The 16,548-nt window shown below is 38.1% G+C and overlaps 1 protein-coding gene across 1 annotated transcript in view; it reads right to left on the reverse strand.

The window, feature by feature from the left end:
• Window positions 1-9,878, reverse strand: part of LOC104150288 (SHC-transforming protein 3) — a 79,122-nt gene extending 69,244 nt beyond the window's left edge. The window contains exons 1-3 of the mRNA XM_068927367.1: window positions 9,776-9,878; window positions 9,218-9,390; window positions 4,638-4,744 (exon numbers count right to left, since the gene is read on the reverse strand). The gene's annotated coding sequence lies outside the window, so the exon portion shown is untranslated. The remainder of the gene's footprint in view (window positions 1-4,637; window positions 4,745-9,217; window positions 9,391-9,775) is intronic.
• Window positions 9,879-16,548: the final 6,670 nt, after the last annotated feature.

Here is a 16,548-nt window from a genome sequence, read left to right on the forward strand (position 1 = left end):
CTGGGAGAGACACTTGACTGTAGCTCCCGCTTCCAGAGGAGAGGAAGAGAGAAGGGACTGAAGCCACCACGTGGCCTGAAGGGGCCTCTTATGGCAATAAGTAACGCAAGCTAAAGCAGAAAGAAGAATCCTAATACCTGCCACTGAAAGCAGACAGACTTAGCAGTACCTCAGGGCAGCCACAGAATTGTTATCTCAAAGCAGTTCAGCAAGTTTAAGTGACAGCACATCTGACAGACTAACCAAACAGTACTACTATAATTAACACTTTGCATTGTATAAACGTTGATTGTCTGCTGTTATTATTCAATTTGATTTGGATAGCAAAGAGTAAGGATCTACACCTCTAAAAAATTATTATGTGGCACTGAAGCAACCTATTAAGCCTCTTTTCTAACAGCTATTACTGACCACCATAAACAGTAACTGTCCTTAAACTAACATTGTGTTTTAATACTACTACTTTATCTCTCTAGGGCTATCAAAACAACGCCCAGAGAAAGCCCTTCTGGATTTCCATCACTTCTATCAGCACAGCTGTACTTTGTCCTAGTAAAGCCACTAGTCTACCCAAGTGCAAGAAATTATACTGATAAAAACATTAATTTTGTCCTTATAATTCTGTAATACTAAGAGCCTGCTCTTGCTCTGCACCTGACCAACATATGCCTGTCCAGCACATCTGAACTGGCAGAAATCTGGTTTTTTAGATATAAGCATTAAGATTGCCATGTGGCTACAAAATCCTTAAGTTCAATTAAACTAAATATTCTACAGTTAATACCAAAATAACTCTACTGCACAAAATTTTGTATCAGAATAAATATACACATCTGTCCCCTGTGTAGTGGCTCAAATGTAAACGTGAATGTCTAGAGTCCACCATGACGACAGTCAAATGAAAGAAAAGGAAGATGTTAGAAGGGTTTAGTGCAGTGATGCATGGGTGGACGGCAATATTCACAGACTGATACTCTTTCTTACCTTGCCAAAAGCATTTTAGTTTTGTTTTTTAATTTTGTTTTAGCATTTTTGGCCAAAAAAAATTTAGGAAGTAGTAAAGGAGTATTCTACTAGAAAAAACTCGCTCTGTGCAAAAGTTGTATTTAACTGCTCTATAACACGGCTTTGTAACTTGTTCAAGCACACAGACACATTTACGATGGGTGTACACGCAGCCATCCCACACAACCACAAACTTCAGATACACAAAACTAACACATGCCCTCTGCTGTCCAAAGAAGTAAAGGAAGTCAGAAGGAGCCTTTCCTTTCTACAGAGTACATTAATTCTCTCTAGCATCTAAGGGCAGCTAAATCATCATCCTGAACGTCACACCCTAAAGAGGGAAGAAGAAGAATGGTAAACTTGCATCTCAGTCCCAGTAAGGTCATGTTGTACCAGGCAGAAAGAAGCGAGTGTGGGCCATCAGAAACTAAGACTACAGCTTAAACCTATTTAGGAGGGCAGCAAAGTACTGCCTTTCTTATCTGTTCTGAAGCATATTGCACTGACCAGCAAAAGCATTTCTGTAACAAATACACGATGCAGAATCAGTTGTTACTTCAACTTTTACTGCTTTTTGAAAGCAAGTAGTCTATAAAACGTCACCAAAAGATGAACCATCTTCTTCAGCTTCTGAGAGGGCCCTTTGCAGCAGAAATGATGTTTCCATGATGCAAGGAAGAAGAGGGCTGCACAGAGAAGTATGTAGTGCCAAAAGAGGCGACACACAATGAACAGAAGAGTAAGGCATAAGAAGTGCAGGGAGGATCTGTATGGTTCATTTTCCCATAATTATTCTTATGTCCCCAAGATTATTCTATGGGCATCAATCAGTAGACTAAAAAGAAAAGGCTGACTGAAAAAAAAAAAAAGAGGTAAATTCTTCACAACATGGATAGTAACTGTCAAAAATCAGAGGCAAAAGAGGTATTTCTCTATTCCCCATAACAATTTTTTATCAAGTAACTTTTACTTCAAGATAATAAAAACTGAAATTTCTCAGTACCACAGATGTCCAGAACCTTATTAATAAACAATGCACTACAATGTGTTGAACCAGCAGAATATTCCTTCAGCAGTACCAGAGATTTTCCCAATATGAAAATATTCTTTAAGGGCTGTTAAGTGACTTTGTAAGAAAATTATTTATTTTCTAAATCAATAGTTTGTTTGTGTTGTATAGAACCCTTGGCCAAGGTAAATTAAAATTAGTTGCTAGAAAAGGAAAAAAGTGTCCTTTACTTAAATAGTGACTTTCAAATTCATGCCCAGCTCACTTTAGCCTCGTTTCCATTTCTTGGTTACCTCTGTAACTTCCCTGTAACTCTGTCAATCTGTTTGTGCATCATCCATTAATCAACAGTTATTGAAACCAATGACCACCTTCAGCCAAATACAAGAAAACGAGGGAGATTTCAAAGATATTACACAGCACCACATTCATGGAGATAAGGGGGAGGGGGAGAAAAAAGAGAAATTCTACCCAACCCCCAGCAAGGAAGACACTACGGTGTTAGCCCATCCTTCTCAAATCTAAATTGAAAGAAAATTTGAAATGGAATGTAAACAGTCCGTAAGTGCCCTCACCCATAGAAACAGCTTTAATTGAAGAGTGTATACAGATACCAGCAAAGCCTATCATAAGCTTATCCTAAAAATACTTACCCAAAGTAGAATATTCTTCCAAGATCTCGTCTTGCATTACTGTTTTGAAAATTATCCTCTTAGCCATGTAAGTTCTTCCTTTTGTACTTTTTGTTTTTGATAAATATGCTTTATATGTTACTATGGGAGATCTTATCAGCGTTGCAGGACCTCACAGATTGCGTCCCAAACATCTGCATCACAGTCAACACGGTTAGCTGGAGTTGTTTTGCTGTCCTTATGTTGGAGCGAAACGACTTTACATTATACCTTAGAGCAGTATTTACATTTTGGAGTAAGAATGATTTTCTAACCTAAGTTTGGAATTTCAGACCACGTTCTCTCTTTCTCTGAAATCCTGGAAATGTTCATATGCCCTTCATCTGTCTCATGACATATGCCAACCTACTTTTTACCCTTGTCTTCCTGCAGACTGGAATAAATCTGTCATAGACGTTCAGAAGAATCACTTGACGGTACCTCAGCATATCACTGTACTTCTGTGCACTTGTTTTTACTACGGTTATTCCAATTAATATTTCTCATGTTAACACTCAAAAGTTTAAAATTTATGTTTGCCAAATTCCATAAACTAAAGTGATTAGAACCAGTTCAGTTCATCTCTCAAAGATCCACCTCACCATGATTATGATTACTATTGCTAATTAGAATACAAAACTCAAGATTCCTCAGTATTTTGGCAAATCTCAACACTAATCCAGCTGTTCAGTTGCACATTCATTTGAATAGCACTAAACATGACATTATGTAATTAGCAGTTTACTAACAGGCTCGAAATAAGCTTAACCCTAATATTCACAATTAATAATTCCTTGAACAAAAGGCAACAAGGAGCTACTGTTAATATCTACTCTAATCTTTCACATAATACAGGGAATATATCTTCTATGAATTAATTCCTCATTGGAGCACAGCATATTAAAAAAAAAAAAAAAAAAAAAAGAAAAGGTCTGGATTAAAAATTTCCACTGAAGCTTTCACAATCTTGGGTAAATCGCTATCATGATTAATTACCCCATTGTTTACTGTTTGTAAGCATAAGCACACAATAAAAACACCTCACATTATACTTAACAAGTCTGTTCTTTGCATGTGGAGCTAAATGAGGTCTGCATCAGGTGTAGATTTACTGGGTAACTCTTACGGCTTAAATCAATCCATTAGTAGTTTCAGTTCTGGGCATATTCCTAAATTATGCAACCTAATCACACAGACATAATGTGCCCCTAGATGCAGTGATTTATGCCGTCCGGTCAGATAATACCCTAATGTTATTCAGCAGAACAAGGGCACAGTCTACAGGTAAAAGCATACACAAATTTCTCTGTGCTATTCTGGACAGAGAATAGCACAGTACTTCTATTCCAGTACTTCTATTCCAGTACAATACTCCATTGCTACTTCTGATTTCAATACACAAACATGGAAGCTCTCCCTACAGAATGAATGAGAAAAATATCTGAATCCATGCAGGGCATTATTGCCAGGGGGAGTACAGGGCAGGGCAGAAAATACAGGGGAGAATACTTTATATTAACAGCGAATGAGCTGCTGCAGTGTATCCCAATACTGGCCTTTCCGGCATTGGTTTCTAAAATGCAGCCAACACAACAAATCTTTTTAGTAAACAAAATGTTTATACTAAAAATCACTTTAATGCTGCTTTGCTGATCTTCTTACACTCAAAACAAGGAGACAAATATATACGCACATAGATGCACACAGATACAGTCTCTCCCTCTCTTTCTCTCTCTGCAATCAATACAAAGACCGAGCTTATTTCTAAGGCTCTTTTCCTTTTAACTGATTCCCATGCATATAGTTTTGGTATAATTTGAACACATTTTATAAAGAGCAAGTAGCAAAGTTAGCAGACATTCCCTTCTGTAATTCAAGTATTTCCTCATCAATATGCAATATTATATGATGGGCAACTATGAACATGTTTTATTTGACTTGTAACTAACCTTATTTTCCCCATTACTTGACCATCATCTCCTGAAAATGCATTTTCATTGCAGAATGCCAATATCACTCTTTGCCGCTTATTACACCTTCCGTCTTTAAAGATTACCTGTTAAAATTAGCAAGAATATTAAATCAATTTTAACTTCATTAAAGACAGTACTAGATTTAAAAATATGTTTTATTTAGGCCCACCTACTTTTTCATGTTAATTGGGAGTCATATTACCTCAAAATTAACATTTGATTCCATGACACATTTGAGTCTACTTGATATGGAAATAGGTTCTGGCGCTTGTAGGGTTAATCTGCTGAGTCGTGACTACTTGTAACTGTCAAATTCTCTCCAAGGATAAATAATTAAAGCTTCAGGAAGAATAAGCACACAGGAAGTGGTGGAGATTGGATGTACGTAGGTGTTGAGGGCATTCATTTTTATCCAATCGCTGAATAAAAAGCACATTATTCATGCAATCTTGTTCATTCACGGCTACGTGACCTGCACCACAATAGAAGACTGCAGCATCCAGGGCTGAATTGAACTGCACTAGAGGCAAAGACGAAAGAACTCGAACTCTACCAGCACAATATTTCAAACACAAGAACAAAACGCTACGCTGTAGGTGTATACATAGCCTGTGGTTAACGTTATAATGAGATGAGTTACAGCTCTTATGACTAACGCTGAAACTGCACATAAAAATATTGTTTCTCATAGAATTTTTAACTAGGGGTGCAATCAGAATAGCAAATGCCAGCCTTAAAGTGAAACCATTTCATTTTCTTTTCAACTTAGATCTCTTATGTATGTCATTAATGGTTACTTCAAGATTTAAAAAAACGAACACACGTGTGCGTGCACGCGCGCGCGCACACACACACACACACACACACACACAAAGCTTTCACTAATCAGCAAAGCAAATCAAAGGCAATGCATTGTAGCATTAGCATTTGTGGTACAAAACTGTACAAACAAACTATTATAATAAAGTGAACGCTGTCATGCAGCAAGACCCACATTGTAAAATGTAAAAACTACAGCAGAGCAAAGCAATCTTAGCTCAGAAAAAATCTGTTGTGTGTTGCTGAGGTTTTTTAAAGCACAAGAACAACTCCCAGCTCCTAAATAGATTCCTTCGCCTTCATATTCCTATTTATGTCCCATGTTTACTCACTGTGAATTCCATCTCTGGCTTGATTTATCATACCCCTGTAAACTACTCCTTTAAATGTAACTGTTTACTTGCTTGAATATTTGTATACCATATATATAAGCAGAAACCCAAATAATACTGTAGTGAAGAAATTAGCCAATAAACAGTGAAAAATCATATAACTGGGGTCCCATATTAAGCCCATAGTTATTGGAAAGCAAGGATCTTGCTAAAAGCGTGCGTGCCGTCCCCCACAACTACCTGCCCACTCTGGCAATTTTAAATATCACATCAGTTACATCATTCTTGGTAGCAGATGTTACAGCTACATATCTTACATCCAAGCACAGACAGAACTGATGAAGATTTTAACTCTCATTTAGAATGAGAAATAATGATCCTATAGAAAGCCTTGAAAGCTGAAGAACTCTCTGATAAAAAAATCGGGGGGGGGGGTTGAAATGTTATCAGATTAAATACTTATTTTATTTTGACACGAAAGAAGTCAAACATCAGAAAAAATTGTCCAGCAAGCATTTAAAGCATACGGTAATGAGGGTAATTAATTGGCTGCTTACCACAAATGAAAAAAGAAAGGGAAATTGAAAGAGAACCAAAGGAGTCTGAAAAACTACAAGCCTAGTTATTTATATACCCTTCCTCAGAAGGGTAACTAAATGTCGTATCTGCACAATGGATGCACATGACTAAAAGAATGAAGGTAAGCATACGCCTCACTTACAGATGAAGGGGGGGGAAAATCGAATACAAGGAGATGAAGGAGATGAAAGGAGAAGGAGGAAGAAAAAAAAAAATCAGGTTAGAAACATATCCGAAGAATTAATTAACAACAAATCTTCCTGGCCCAAGAGACTCTGATGAAAATTTGAAATACACTAATGCTTGTAACATGACAAGTCTAATTTAGAAATAATTGATAAACTTTAAAATATCAAAGTCTTCAAAGAACAGCAGCTTTTTGCCTTGGACAGGGCAATTATGATTCTTAACACACACTGGAAAATATTCTCAAAAACTGCAAAAAATAAAAAATAAAGATGAAATACTTACTTAATATTTGTCGCTTACACAGGAATTGCTCCCTGCTTACAAACTGTGGCATGTATTAAAAAAAAGTATTGGACATATTCATAAAATGCAACTCAGTAAATATCCTGCTGCCATACTTAGAGTCGGAGGAAGTGCTGACGGACTGGAACGGTCTTTTCTAAAAGCACTGTTATCAGACACAGATTTCTGAATCCATGAAAACTTGGATAATGCACCGCTCTTCCTCCATCAGCATAAAGGCTGAAGGGGGAGTTCTACAAAGAATTTGAAATAGAAAACTGAAAATTGCAAAGTTTCTCCTTTATGCTCCTCACTGATCGCCCTCTTCGCTCAATCCCTAGTACAAAAAGATATTACTATAATAGGACAACATGACTTAAAAAGAATCAAAATAACATAAAATGTTCTGTGCCCCAGTGATGTAGTACTAATGGATATCAATGTTGCACAATGTTTGACTTAAATTCAAAATGAAATCAATCAACTTAGTAATAAAACATATTATGCAATTAAACTTTATTAGTTTAGGGATCTAAGACTGTACAGCTTCTAGGTAAACTCAAGTTCATGGGATGTTAACAACACTGTGTGACTTTACTCAGCAGAAAATGGTTTTCCTAATGTCAATACAGAATACAATATTAACTTCCTGCTACTACTTCCAAATTACAAAATGATTAACTGGAAAGGAAAAGTAATACAAGACTAGTTCTCCAATTGTCTTGGCCAGGACAAATAATGCTGGTCAAATTCATAAGAAGTTCATTTCAGGGTTTGGCCCAGAAGAGGTTAGCGGACTTGGGGAAGGGCACAGTAACTGCATGAAGTCAGACGTTTGACTGCTCATTTGGGGAACAGGAGAAATTTTCTCCAAGTTAGTGGCATAGACAAGTAGAGGAAGAAAAATATTTTCAATTACAGAAAGTTGGCTAAGATCAGGTTGATTTTCTAATTCATGATCGCCAATGACTCGATTTGTGGAATTTGTGGAAAATTAATTCCTAGATAGTAAGAGGTCGACCAACACAAATGAATCTTTTCAGAACAACAAATAAAGTTGCTGAATGAGACTTATTAATATTTGCATGGGAAGTTCACATGTGCTAATGAGAACTCAATGTGTTTAAAATAGCCAAAGAATAGCCATCTCAAGTATAATCATTGCATCTCAGCACAAATGCCATGTGACCATAACAGCATAACTGTTTCTATCTCACCCATACATAGCACTTGTTTCTGACACATTAATATACAGATTGCGGGTGGGCGTTTCTAGGTTCAAAGATAGTTTTGCAATTGAGTGTCATGTCTCCTAAGCCCATTTTCATCCCACCTAACTTCAGGCACTTACTGGAGGTGCTTAAGCTTGAAGTCTAGTCATCCTAAACTCTCCCTTCAGTCTATGGAAAGAGATGGGTGACCTACAGAGGGCTGATCAGACCTTAGGCAAGCTGAATTATATTCAGTGAATGTCCTACGCAGTACCTCATACTAAAACTATCTGTATATTAACAGTTCCAATATTTGAATAGCATTCAGAACAAACAAATTCCATCTAATCAGCAGATGACTTGTATGCTTCTCTCCCCTAATTCAATCTCCTCATAAGCTATTTTTGTGCAAAGCACAACAGCAACTCAGTGGTCCTTTAATCATCATTTCCTTCTGCATGTAGTATCTTTAAAAAGAGATCGTTCTTTCTTCTTTTTCTTCCTGTGTCCTTCGGTGGCAAATGAGTAATAATCTATTTTTTTAAGAGATTAGTGCAATAGAGATATTTTTTTAAATAACTGCAGGTAGGCGAGTAGCTTGTCTACCTAATGGCTCAGTATGCTTCAAAAATTTCCAGAATTCCCAAATACTTTGAACGATGCTCAAGGATCTCCTGTTCCCATGACCCAAACCCCTGCCCTGTCCCACATACCATTTAGTAGGAGAAAGATTGGTAAAGTGTCATGACTTATTAGTTTTATTCCAAAAATTACCAAGAGGGGCTTGAAAAAACTAAATCTCAGACAAATAACTTGTTGGCAGTTATTTTTAAATTAATTTTACAAGATATAGGATGATTTGACAAGTCTTGGAAAATGATAATAAGGAAAAGTAAGAGCATTTATTGCCTTTTACCATTTCAACCATCTATAGACAATTCACAAATATGAATACTGGAAGCTAATTAGCCAATGTATATAATATAATGATACATTTTCTGAGCCAAAATATAATTGGCTAAATTAAGGCAAAAACATGCAGCAAAAATAGTCCCAAACACATATAAAAAAAGAAAAACTAGCTGAATTGTCACATCTTTAGATACAATTATCTTCTGATTGCTAAGTTACAAGAAATACTTACTTAAAAAAAAAAAAAGGTTCCAGAAAAAAGCTGATCTCCTGGGATGGAAAGTATCACCAGCGTCAGTGCTACGCGATGTTGCAGCTATTCAGAAAATTTGCCTATAGATCCTTCCTCATTACCAGTCTCTGTATTCCAGGAACATCGTCCATAAGAGGTGTCAGCTATCTATTCTGTATAGCAAAGAACCAGTCATACAGGCTATATACTAGCTTTAAAAAAAAAAAAAAAACACACACACACAAAACCCACAGAATTTCTCCCTCCTTATTACATACCAGCAGAATCTGAGAGACAACTCTGCACTAAGCCTTACAGGAGATTTTTCTACCTATGCAGGGCCCCATTAGATTTATTGGGGTTTATTGCGGGCGTACGCAGATACTATATTATAAACATTTCAAGAAAGATACCGTATTTTCTTATTTGCATTGTGAGAGGATTAAAAAGCTTTTTGGAGCTGAAGCAGCATATTAAATTAATAAATAAAAATACATGTCATCCAAGCATTAGTTGGAATGTTATTTCAGTTCTCCCACTATATATTTTACTACTTACTCTTCACTAGGATAGGATTTAAGAACTTCTCTTTGTAGTATACCTAAGACACAGACCAGGAGCAAATACGTGCTTCTCTCATTCAGAATACTTTTCAGGAGCCAATTAAATCCAGTGAAGCCAGTTAATTAACAACGATGCACAAATAGTATAGGGTCGTTTTTGTTTGCTTTTGAAAGCTTATTTGAAACTCAGCGAATCAGAATCTCTACATTCTTATCTTTTCTGTTCACTTGAACGAAGTTCACTTTTGTTTCCTTTTGCCTTCTTAGAGGAACGATGGCTCTTTTCTCTCTTTCCTCAGGAGCAGTGGAGTTGCTATTTGTTTCTATAACCTCTTCTCCCGACACTTTTCTGAACTTGCGTAAAGCAAGAGAGTACATCAATTTTTGCACAACTCACACAGGCACTGAAGTTCACGGGAATGTTAGAAGGAGAGGAAGAAAAGGGCCTCATCTTGCAAACCCAGTTAGGACCCTGCTACTACCTTCTTTCTAATTACCATCATTTTTACTCTTCTTAGTTCAGTGACATATGTCATGGACCATAACTCTGTCTTGACATTGTATAGAAACAGGACAAAAAATGGGAAACCCACAATCCAATAAAATCTCATGTAGCTGGCGGCTCCACACAAAACTAAACTGTCCTGCAACAACATCTGCAGTGTATGGTGAGTAAATCCACATTTTTGCCTATAGACTGAGAAATGGATGCATTCTTATTTTACCCTTATGCTGACCTTTTAGTACGCCACTCAAAGAAATTCATGGAGAACTAGAAAAATATTAGCAATTTATGCAAACATCTTTGCTGCCTCAGATCATGAGTCTTCTTTCAGCACTAGGCAACGTGGGTGCTGATATGTCGCGCACATAGCAAAAACAGCAGTTAAAACTCCATATGGGGGATAACAGGAAGGATCAGGTGACTGGAACACCTGGAAGAATAGAGCTAGAGCTTTCCCAGGCTTAACTGGAGGTGGGGAACTGAATGAGTCAAGAAACTCGAGAACGTGTTGTTCCGCTTTTCTGTCCCTGGCAATTATCTGCACTTCAAAAAATATTAGACAGCTTGTTTCCCAAATAATATGTCTTTAACATGTGATTCCAGGTATGATTGCATGGGCACACCTGACCAAAGGGAACTTGACCCTCTACCCCTTATTCTGAAGGTGCAAAAAGGCACGTCCTCCATAATCCCAAATGGTGAATGGTTAGACAAAACCACTGAATGCTAAGGCACAATCAGACAGAGAGAACTTCACAGCTACGCATCTTGCTCAGAGTGCAATAAAAATGACATAAAAACTTCTCAAAAGCTTGTGAACATGCTTAACACATGCTAAAGACATCTGTTTTGGTCAGTTTCGCTTTCCATACCATGAAAACTACTGTAATTTTTTAGAAAATACTGTCAAATTCATGGCTTTAATTACATTCTGACATTTTAAAGTGATTGCATTTAGTGCTTCCAAATACCCTGAATACTGAAATACTTTGTTCATCTACAGAAGAGATGCAGCCCTAATAGCACAATGCGACCGCACCTCAATGGTCAGTAAGACAAATCACGGCGGAAAATAAAGATTCAAGTGATTATTTTTAAAAGTTGAAATATGGGGTACTTCTGCAGTTACATTTGTCGTGTTGCAAAATACCGGTCTCTTTCTTTCCAATCTGCTTCATGCAGCACAAGAAGTTCTGATGGAGCCAAAACACAGATTGAGGAACCGCATTTTAGACTGGGCTTCAGATTATTCCCCTGCATCTTTATTTTGGTCGCCATAAAAGTGAAGCAAATAAAGGAACAAAAATAATTCAGTACCCCTTACTGTTTAACTTCTCTCCTTCCTTCAAGTGCCAGAGGAGGGTAAGTTCAGCACTGGGGTACTGGATTGTAAGATCCATATTGCAATTTGCATACGTTCTCTAAAAAAATGTTGGTGATCTGAAACACAGCAAAGCAATATATTCAGGCAGCTGTGAGGGACATACATACACTTTGGAAACTATTTAGGGAAACTACGGATTTGGGGAAGCACCTCCATCAGTCTTCAATGGACTGGTGAGAAACCTTGCTAGACGAGAACGTCCTTTGGAAGAGACTTTTCCTTCTCCACACACACAAACACCCCCATCTCCAGAAAGGAGCTGACGGCAGAGACACCAGTTCTAAGAAAATCTTAAATCACCACATCCCCCTGATTTCCGCATTCAGTTTGATGCATCTATTTTACTCTCACCCTTTGAGAAAGCAAATTATTTACTTAAAGTTCCTAAAGGTTAATTTTTTCCAGTCTTTCAAATATTAGGGTGAGAGCTTAAATAAGGGGCAATAGCTTCAAGTTAAGTAAAGACTGTCATTAGTTGTTGTTTCTAATTTAGACTAATTGATTTTGCTTATGTACAGATCAGATAAATGAGAGCACATGTTTCACTGCCAGATGATACATTACAGGACTGTTTGCTTTAATTTATCATCAATCATATGGAGCATTTTTATAACAAGTTTATTTTAGTACTATTCCATTCCAAATATCTGCACTCAAACCTTTTTTTCTCCTTATAGCTCCATCTGCTGATTGGAAAAATGTTACAAGGTACCATGGCAACGCTTGCTGTGCTGTAACACATACTGAAGAAAGTTTTCAGACTCCTCAGGCATAACTAAGACATACAAAAAAGCACAGTAATGTCAGAGAAACCCTCCAGAGAGATTACTTTAGGAGATTTCATAGATTTGTTATGTATACGTGTTTCACACTCTACAAATTATAATAGTCAAACAGTAGAAAAACTGTCTTTCCCTAATAAAAGGTACTTTGGTAGTTCACAGATGTAACACCTTTTGCTGTTTGAAATAAACTTCCAGCCTTCTCAAAGCATGAACTGGCTATTTTTATGTCCGAACTTCACTGCTCAGCATCCAACTACTCATGTCAATGACCAATGTCATTAAGAGAACGGAGATACTCATAAGGACTTATTTTGAGGCACAGAGGGTTACTCTCCCTAGGCTTCCTCTCCAGTCAATAAAAAAAGACTCTTTCAGGAAAATTCAGAGCACAGACTAATTTTCCCTTTGGAGAAGCCTAACTCATTATCACCAAAGAGACTTACATGACTACCCACACTAAAATTAGACTGCTCTCACGCCCTTAAAAATCAAACCAGCCCTCATCTTCACCAAGGGCTCCTTGGCAGTGGCATGCTTTGGTAGCAGGTATTAAGCAGGAGGAAACAGAGCATGATCAAGCCAAGGCATTCACCCCATACACAATTTTTTATCCCACCAGAGAAAACACACATCTACACCCCTACTGTGCTCTTGTTTATTTCCACCAATTTGAGACTGTGGAGGAAGAACCTCATCTCCTGCTGTTAGGCTGGATAATGAGGCTGAATTTATCCATTACTATGTAATCTGCTTTCTGTTGCACCCCTGTCCCCCAAATATTCTCTCTCTAACAGACCAGTGTACTGTTGATTTTTATAAAGGACGGGGAATTGTTCTTCTGGATTTGTTTTGTCATTAAAGCATATGCACAAGTGATAAACCTGACAGCAAAAGGTCTTTTGAAATCCATTTCTTTCAACCATGAAATGAAATGCTTTCTATCTGTCACGACCCAAACTCCAAGTACAACATCAACTACACAAAGCGTAATCACTTTTGTCAGCAGCTTTTGCAACACTCCCTGAACCAAAACCAATTGTGGACCAATCTGGAGTAACCGTTAGTTTACATGGTATCCTGAAAAACACCCCACTTACTCCCAGTCTTGTTTCTAGTATCTCTCAAGGCAAAACGTCTAAGTCTAAAACCCAAAACTCACTCTCCGAAGTTCTGTGAATTTTATGGCTTTTTTAAAGCCTACCATTTCAGGCTTACATCCTTGCCATATTACAGCTGCAAACCAACAGCAGTGACAATATTTACCCATACTTCTTTCTACAGACAGCTGTAGACTTGATACTAAAATTATACTCTGTTGGAAAGTTACACATACCAGATGCTTGATGTGAACATTTTGTTTCAGTTAGAAGATCAAGCAATGGTCTTAATATACTATTGTGTAAAGCCAGTTATCTCAGCTGAGAAACGGAGGGTAGCTCTGATCTGGTTTGGATGAGTACTGCAACTGTGTCTCGCGGACTCTAGTCAGAGAAAGGCCTGCCTGCAAGCCGTTCCCACCACCCACTGCAGTCTCCATAGGACGTCATTTGTAATACATTTTGGTGAGTCCTCTGATCTGTGCAATACAGGGACTGGGAGCCCAGGGCACTCTGTGGCAGGCACATCCAGTGCCACAGTTGAGATTCAGTTAAAAATCTGATTCAAGCTTATAAATTCCTGCTCTTCCCCCAGTAAAATGCATGAACTGCAGTGGCAATATCCTGATAAACACAGCACTCCAGAACACATGTAAACAGACAGAGTAACATTATTTTTCCATCTTCATATAGAATCAAGCTAGTGTTTCCCATAGCCTTTACTGTTTCATTTAAGGTTAAGATCAGTATGGCTAGCACCAGTTAAGTTTGGGGAATATCATAAGAAAAAAAATTAAGAGACAATTCATAAAGTTTGAGCTAGAAGTAGATGCTTTCCGAGATAAAATGCATCACACGACTGGTGCATATCTGTGGCCTTAGGCTGAGGATGATAGCTGAGATACTTCAGCTTCTTTTTCTGCACAGCTGACATACTTTAAGGGCCAGACTCAGCCTTCGGAGTAATATTGTACCTTGGCCTTTCCTACTACTGCATAGTCCAGAATATACTAAAAAAAAAAAAAAACCCCAAAACAAAAAAACTATGCATTTATATTAAAAAACAAAAAAGGAGGTATATGTATGATAGTTTTAAGATATGGCTTCAAAATTTTAGTGTCAGTGAACAGCAAGGTCCAGCTGCTCCTAAGGGAACGGGACCCCAGCGTGTTACCACAGCCAGCAGGTCCGGGGTCCCCAGCCAGGTGCAGGCAGGGCTGTGGCTCAGCTTGGGCCAGGCACAGTAGTAGAGGCTCAGCCGAAAGGAATTCCCACAGCCTCGGTGTTGGCTGGGGCTGGGGCCTCCTGCAGCTCTGCCTGGGAGCCTCTCCCCACTGTCACCAGTGGGGAGGAGCCGCCTTTGGCTGTGTTGGATCTCAGCTGGCCCAGGCTCCTGCAGCCAACGCCCCCTCCCCCCCCACGGCATGGGGAGGATGCTCTCAGGGCCAATATATTGAGCAGACAATATCAGAAAATATATATGGGAATACTTTCCAAGCCTGCTGCCCATCCACATTTTGAACGTCTGATGCAAAGATTATGCTCACAAATAAAAGTTTAAAAAATAGATTTTTCATTAAGGCAGCCCAAAGGCCCTATGACTAGATGGTAGCTATAACACAAGACATACTTTCAGGAATCCAGGATTCAAAATGCAGAAAAACCCCTGGTGCTGGTTAATCCTGGACTGCTACCTTTTCAGTTGCTACTGAAGTGTCATTCTAGATCAGCTCATACAGCTGTAAAATTTGACCTTCTAAGCATGTGTACAGGACCTTGGTCAGGTGCAAATGCAAAATGTCCAAAAGGTTGTCTTTTTTTTCTTTTTACAATGTTATCAGTTGATTTAATTTAAGAAGATACTACCTCTCTCAAATTCTCTACCAGAATTTGCCTTGCTTTTAGCTGATCCATTATGAATAGAACGGTCCTAGTAATGTGAGTCAGTATGTCTCTCTTGCAAACATCCTAAGTTACCATGGGAGGAATAAGAAAATGCAGAAGCCGCACTACAAGACTAAGCTGGCAGAAGCTTGAACCTCGTTGTGCTCGAGCGGGAGAAAATGCTCATAGAACAGAGGAAACATATACCCACTTTTCAATAGTGGAATAAGACATTGTAAAAAAAAAAAATTCTGACAACTGTTATAAAATGGGACATGAGCTGGAACATTACTGATCACCTAAGCCCTAGTCCAAAATCTGCTAAAGATGACCAAAGACTTTCCATTGATTTCAGTGGACCTTCAATCCAGTCCGTAATGATGGTTATCTTTAACGGCTTGGAAGGGAAAATCACATTTTAGCACATCCGCAAGCTGGCAAAACAGGACTCAGTATCCATGACAACCCTGCTGATGTGCTACTAAAAACAAGACAAAGGCATTAAGTTTTAATACCTATAAAGCCAGCTGAATCAGTTTGCCTGTGTTTCTAGCCTATGAATTTGCTAAACTTTTTTTTTAAAAGACAAGTCTGTAAATACACGTACGTAATGATTTAAGGTCCAAGTATGATCAAGTCAGACATCCATCAGGGATACCCTCAGGATAACCAAAAAGGTATGTTCCTTGTAAAGGAACATGGTTTAAGGCTATGAGGCAAGGTCTGTTAAGAAAGGTAATGCCTTTTATTAGATAAAAGGATACAGCTGAAAAAAGTGGACAAGGTTTCAAGCTCTGAGCGTATTTCCAGTACACACTGGTTTTAGAAGTGGAGTCATCTTAAGTTGTTTTCTGTAGTCAGATTTGCAACACAGTGCAATAAACTGCAAGAGGGGTGGAAACGCAATGCAGAGATGAGTCTGGTTAAAGTTAATTGCCTGAGAGCCAGGATGGGAGGATTCCTGGAAGATGTACTTCAAGGTAGAATCTTCTTCCAGTCTATGTTACAACTGTTAAATTATTTTCTACATAGATACTTCATGGTAATCTGTTACAAGATTGTTTGACAGGTGAATATTTTTCTTGAGATGTTTTAATCTCAAAAGCAACACCA

This window comes from Struthio camelus, chromosome Z, assembly GCF_040807025.1.
Source record: "Struthio camelus isolate bStrCam1 chromosome Z, bStrCam1.hap1, whole genome shotgun sequence".
In the NCBI taxonomy this organism is placed as follows: Eukaryota; Metazoa; Chordata; class Aves; order Struthioniformes; family Struthionidae; genus Struthio; species Struthio camelus.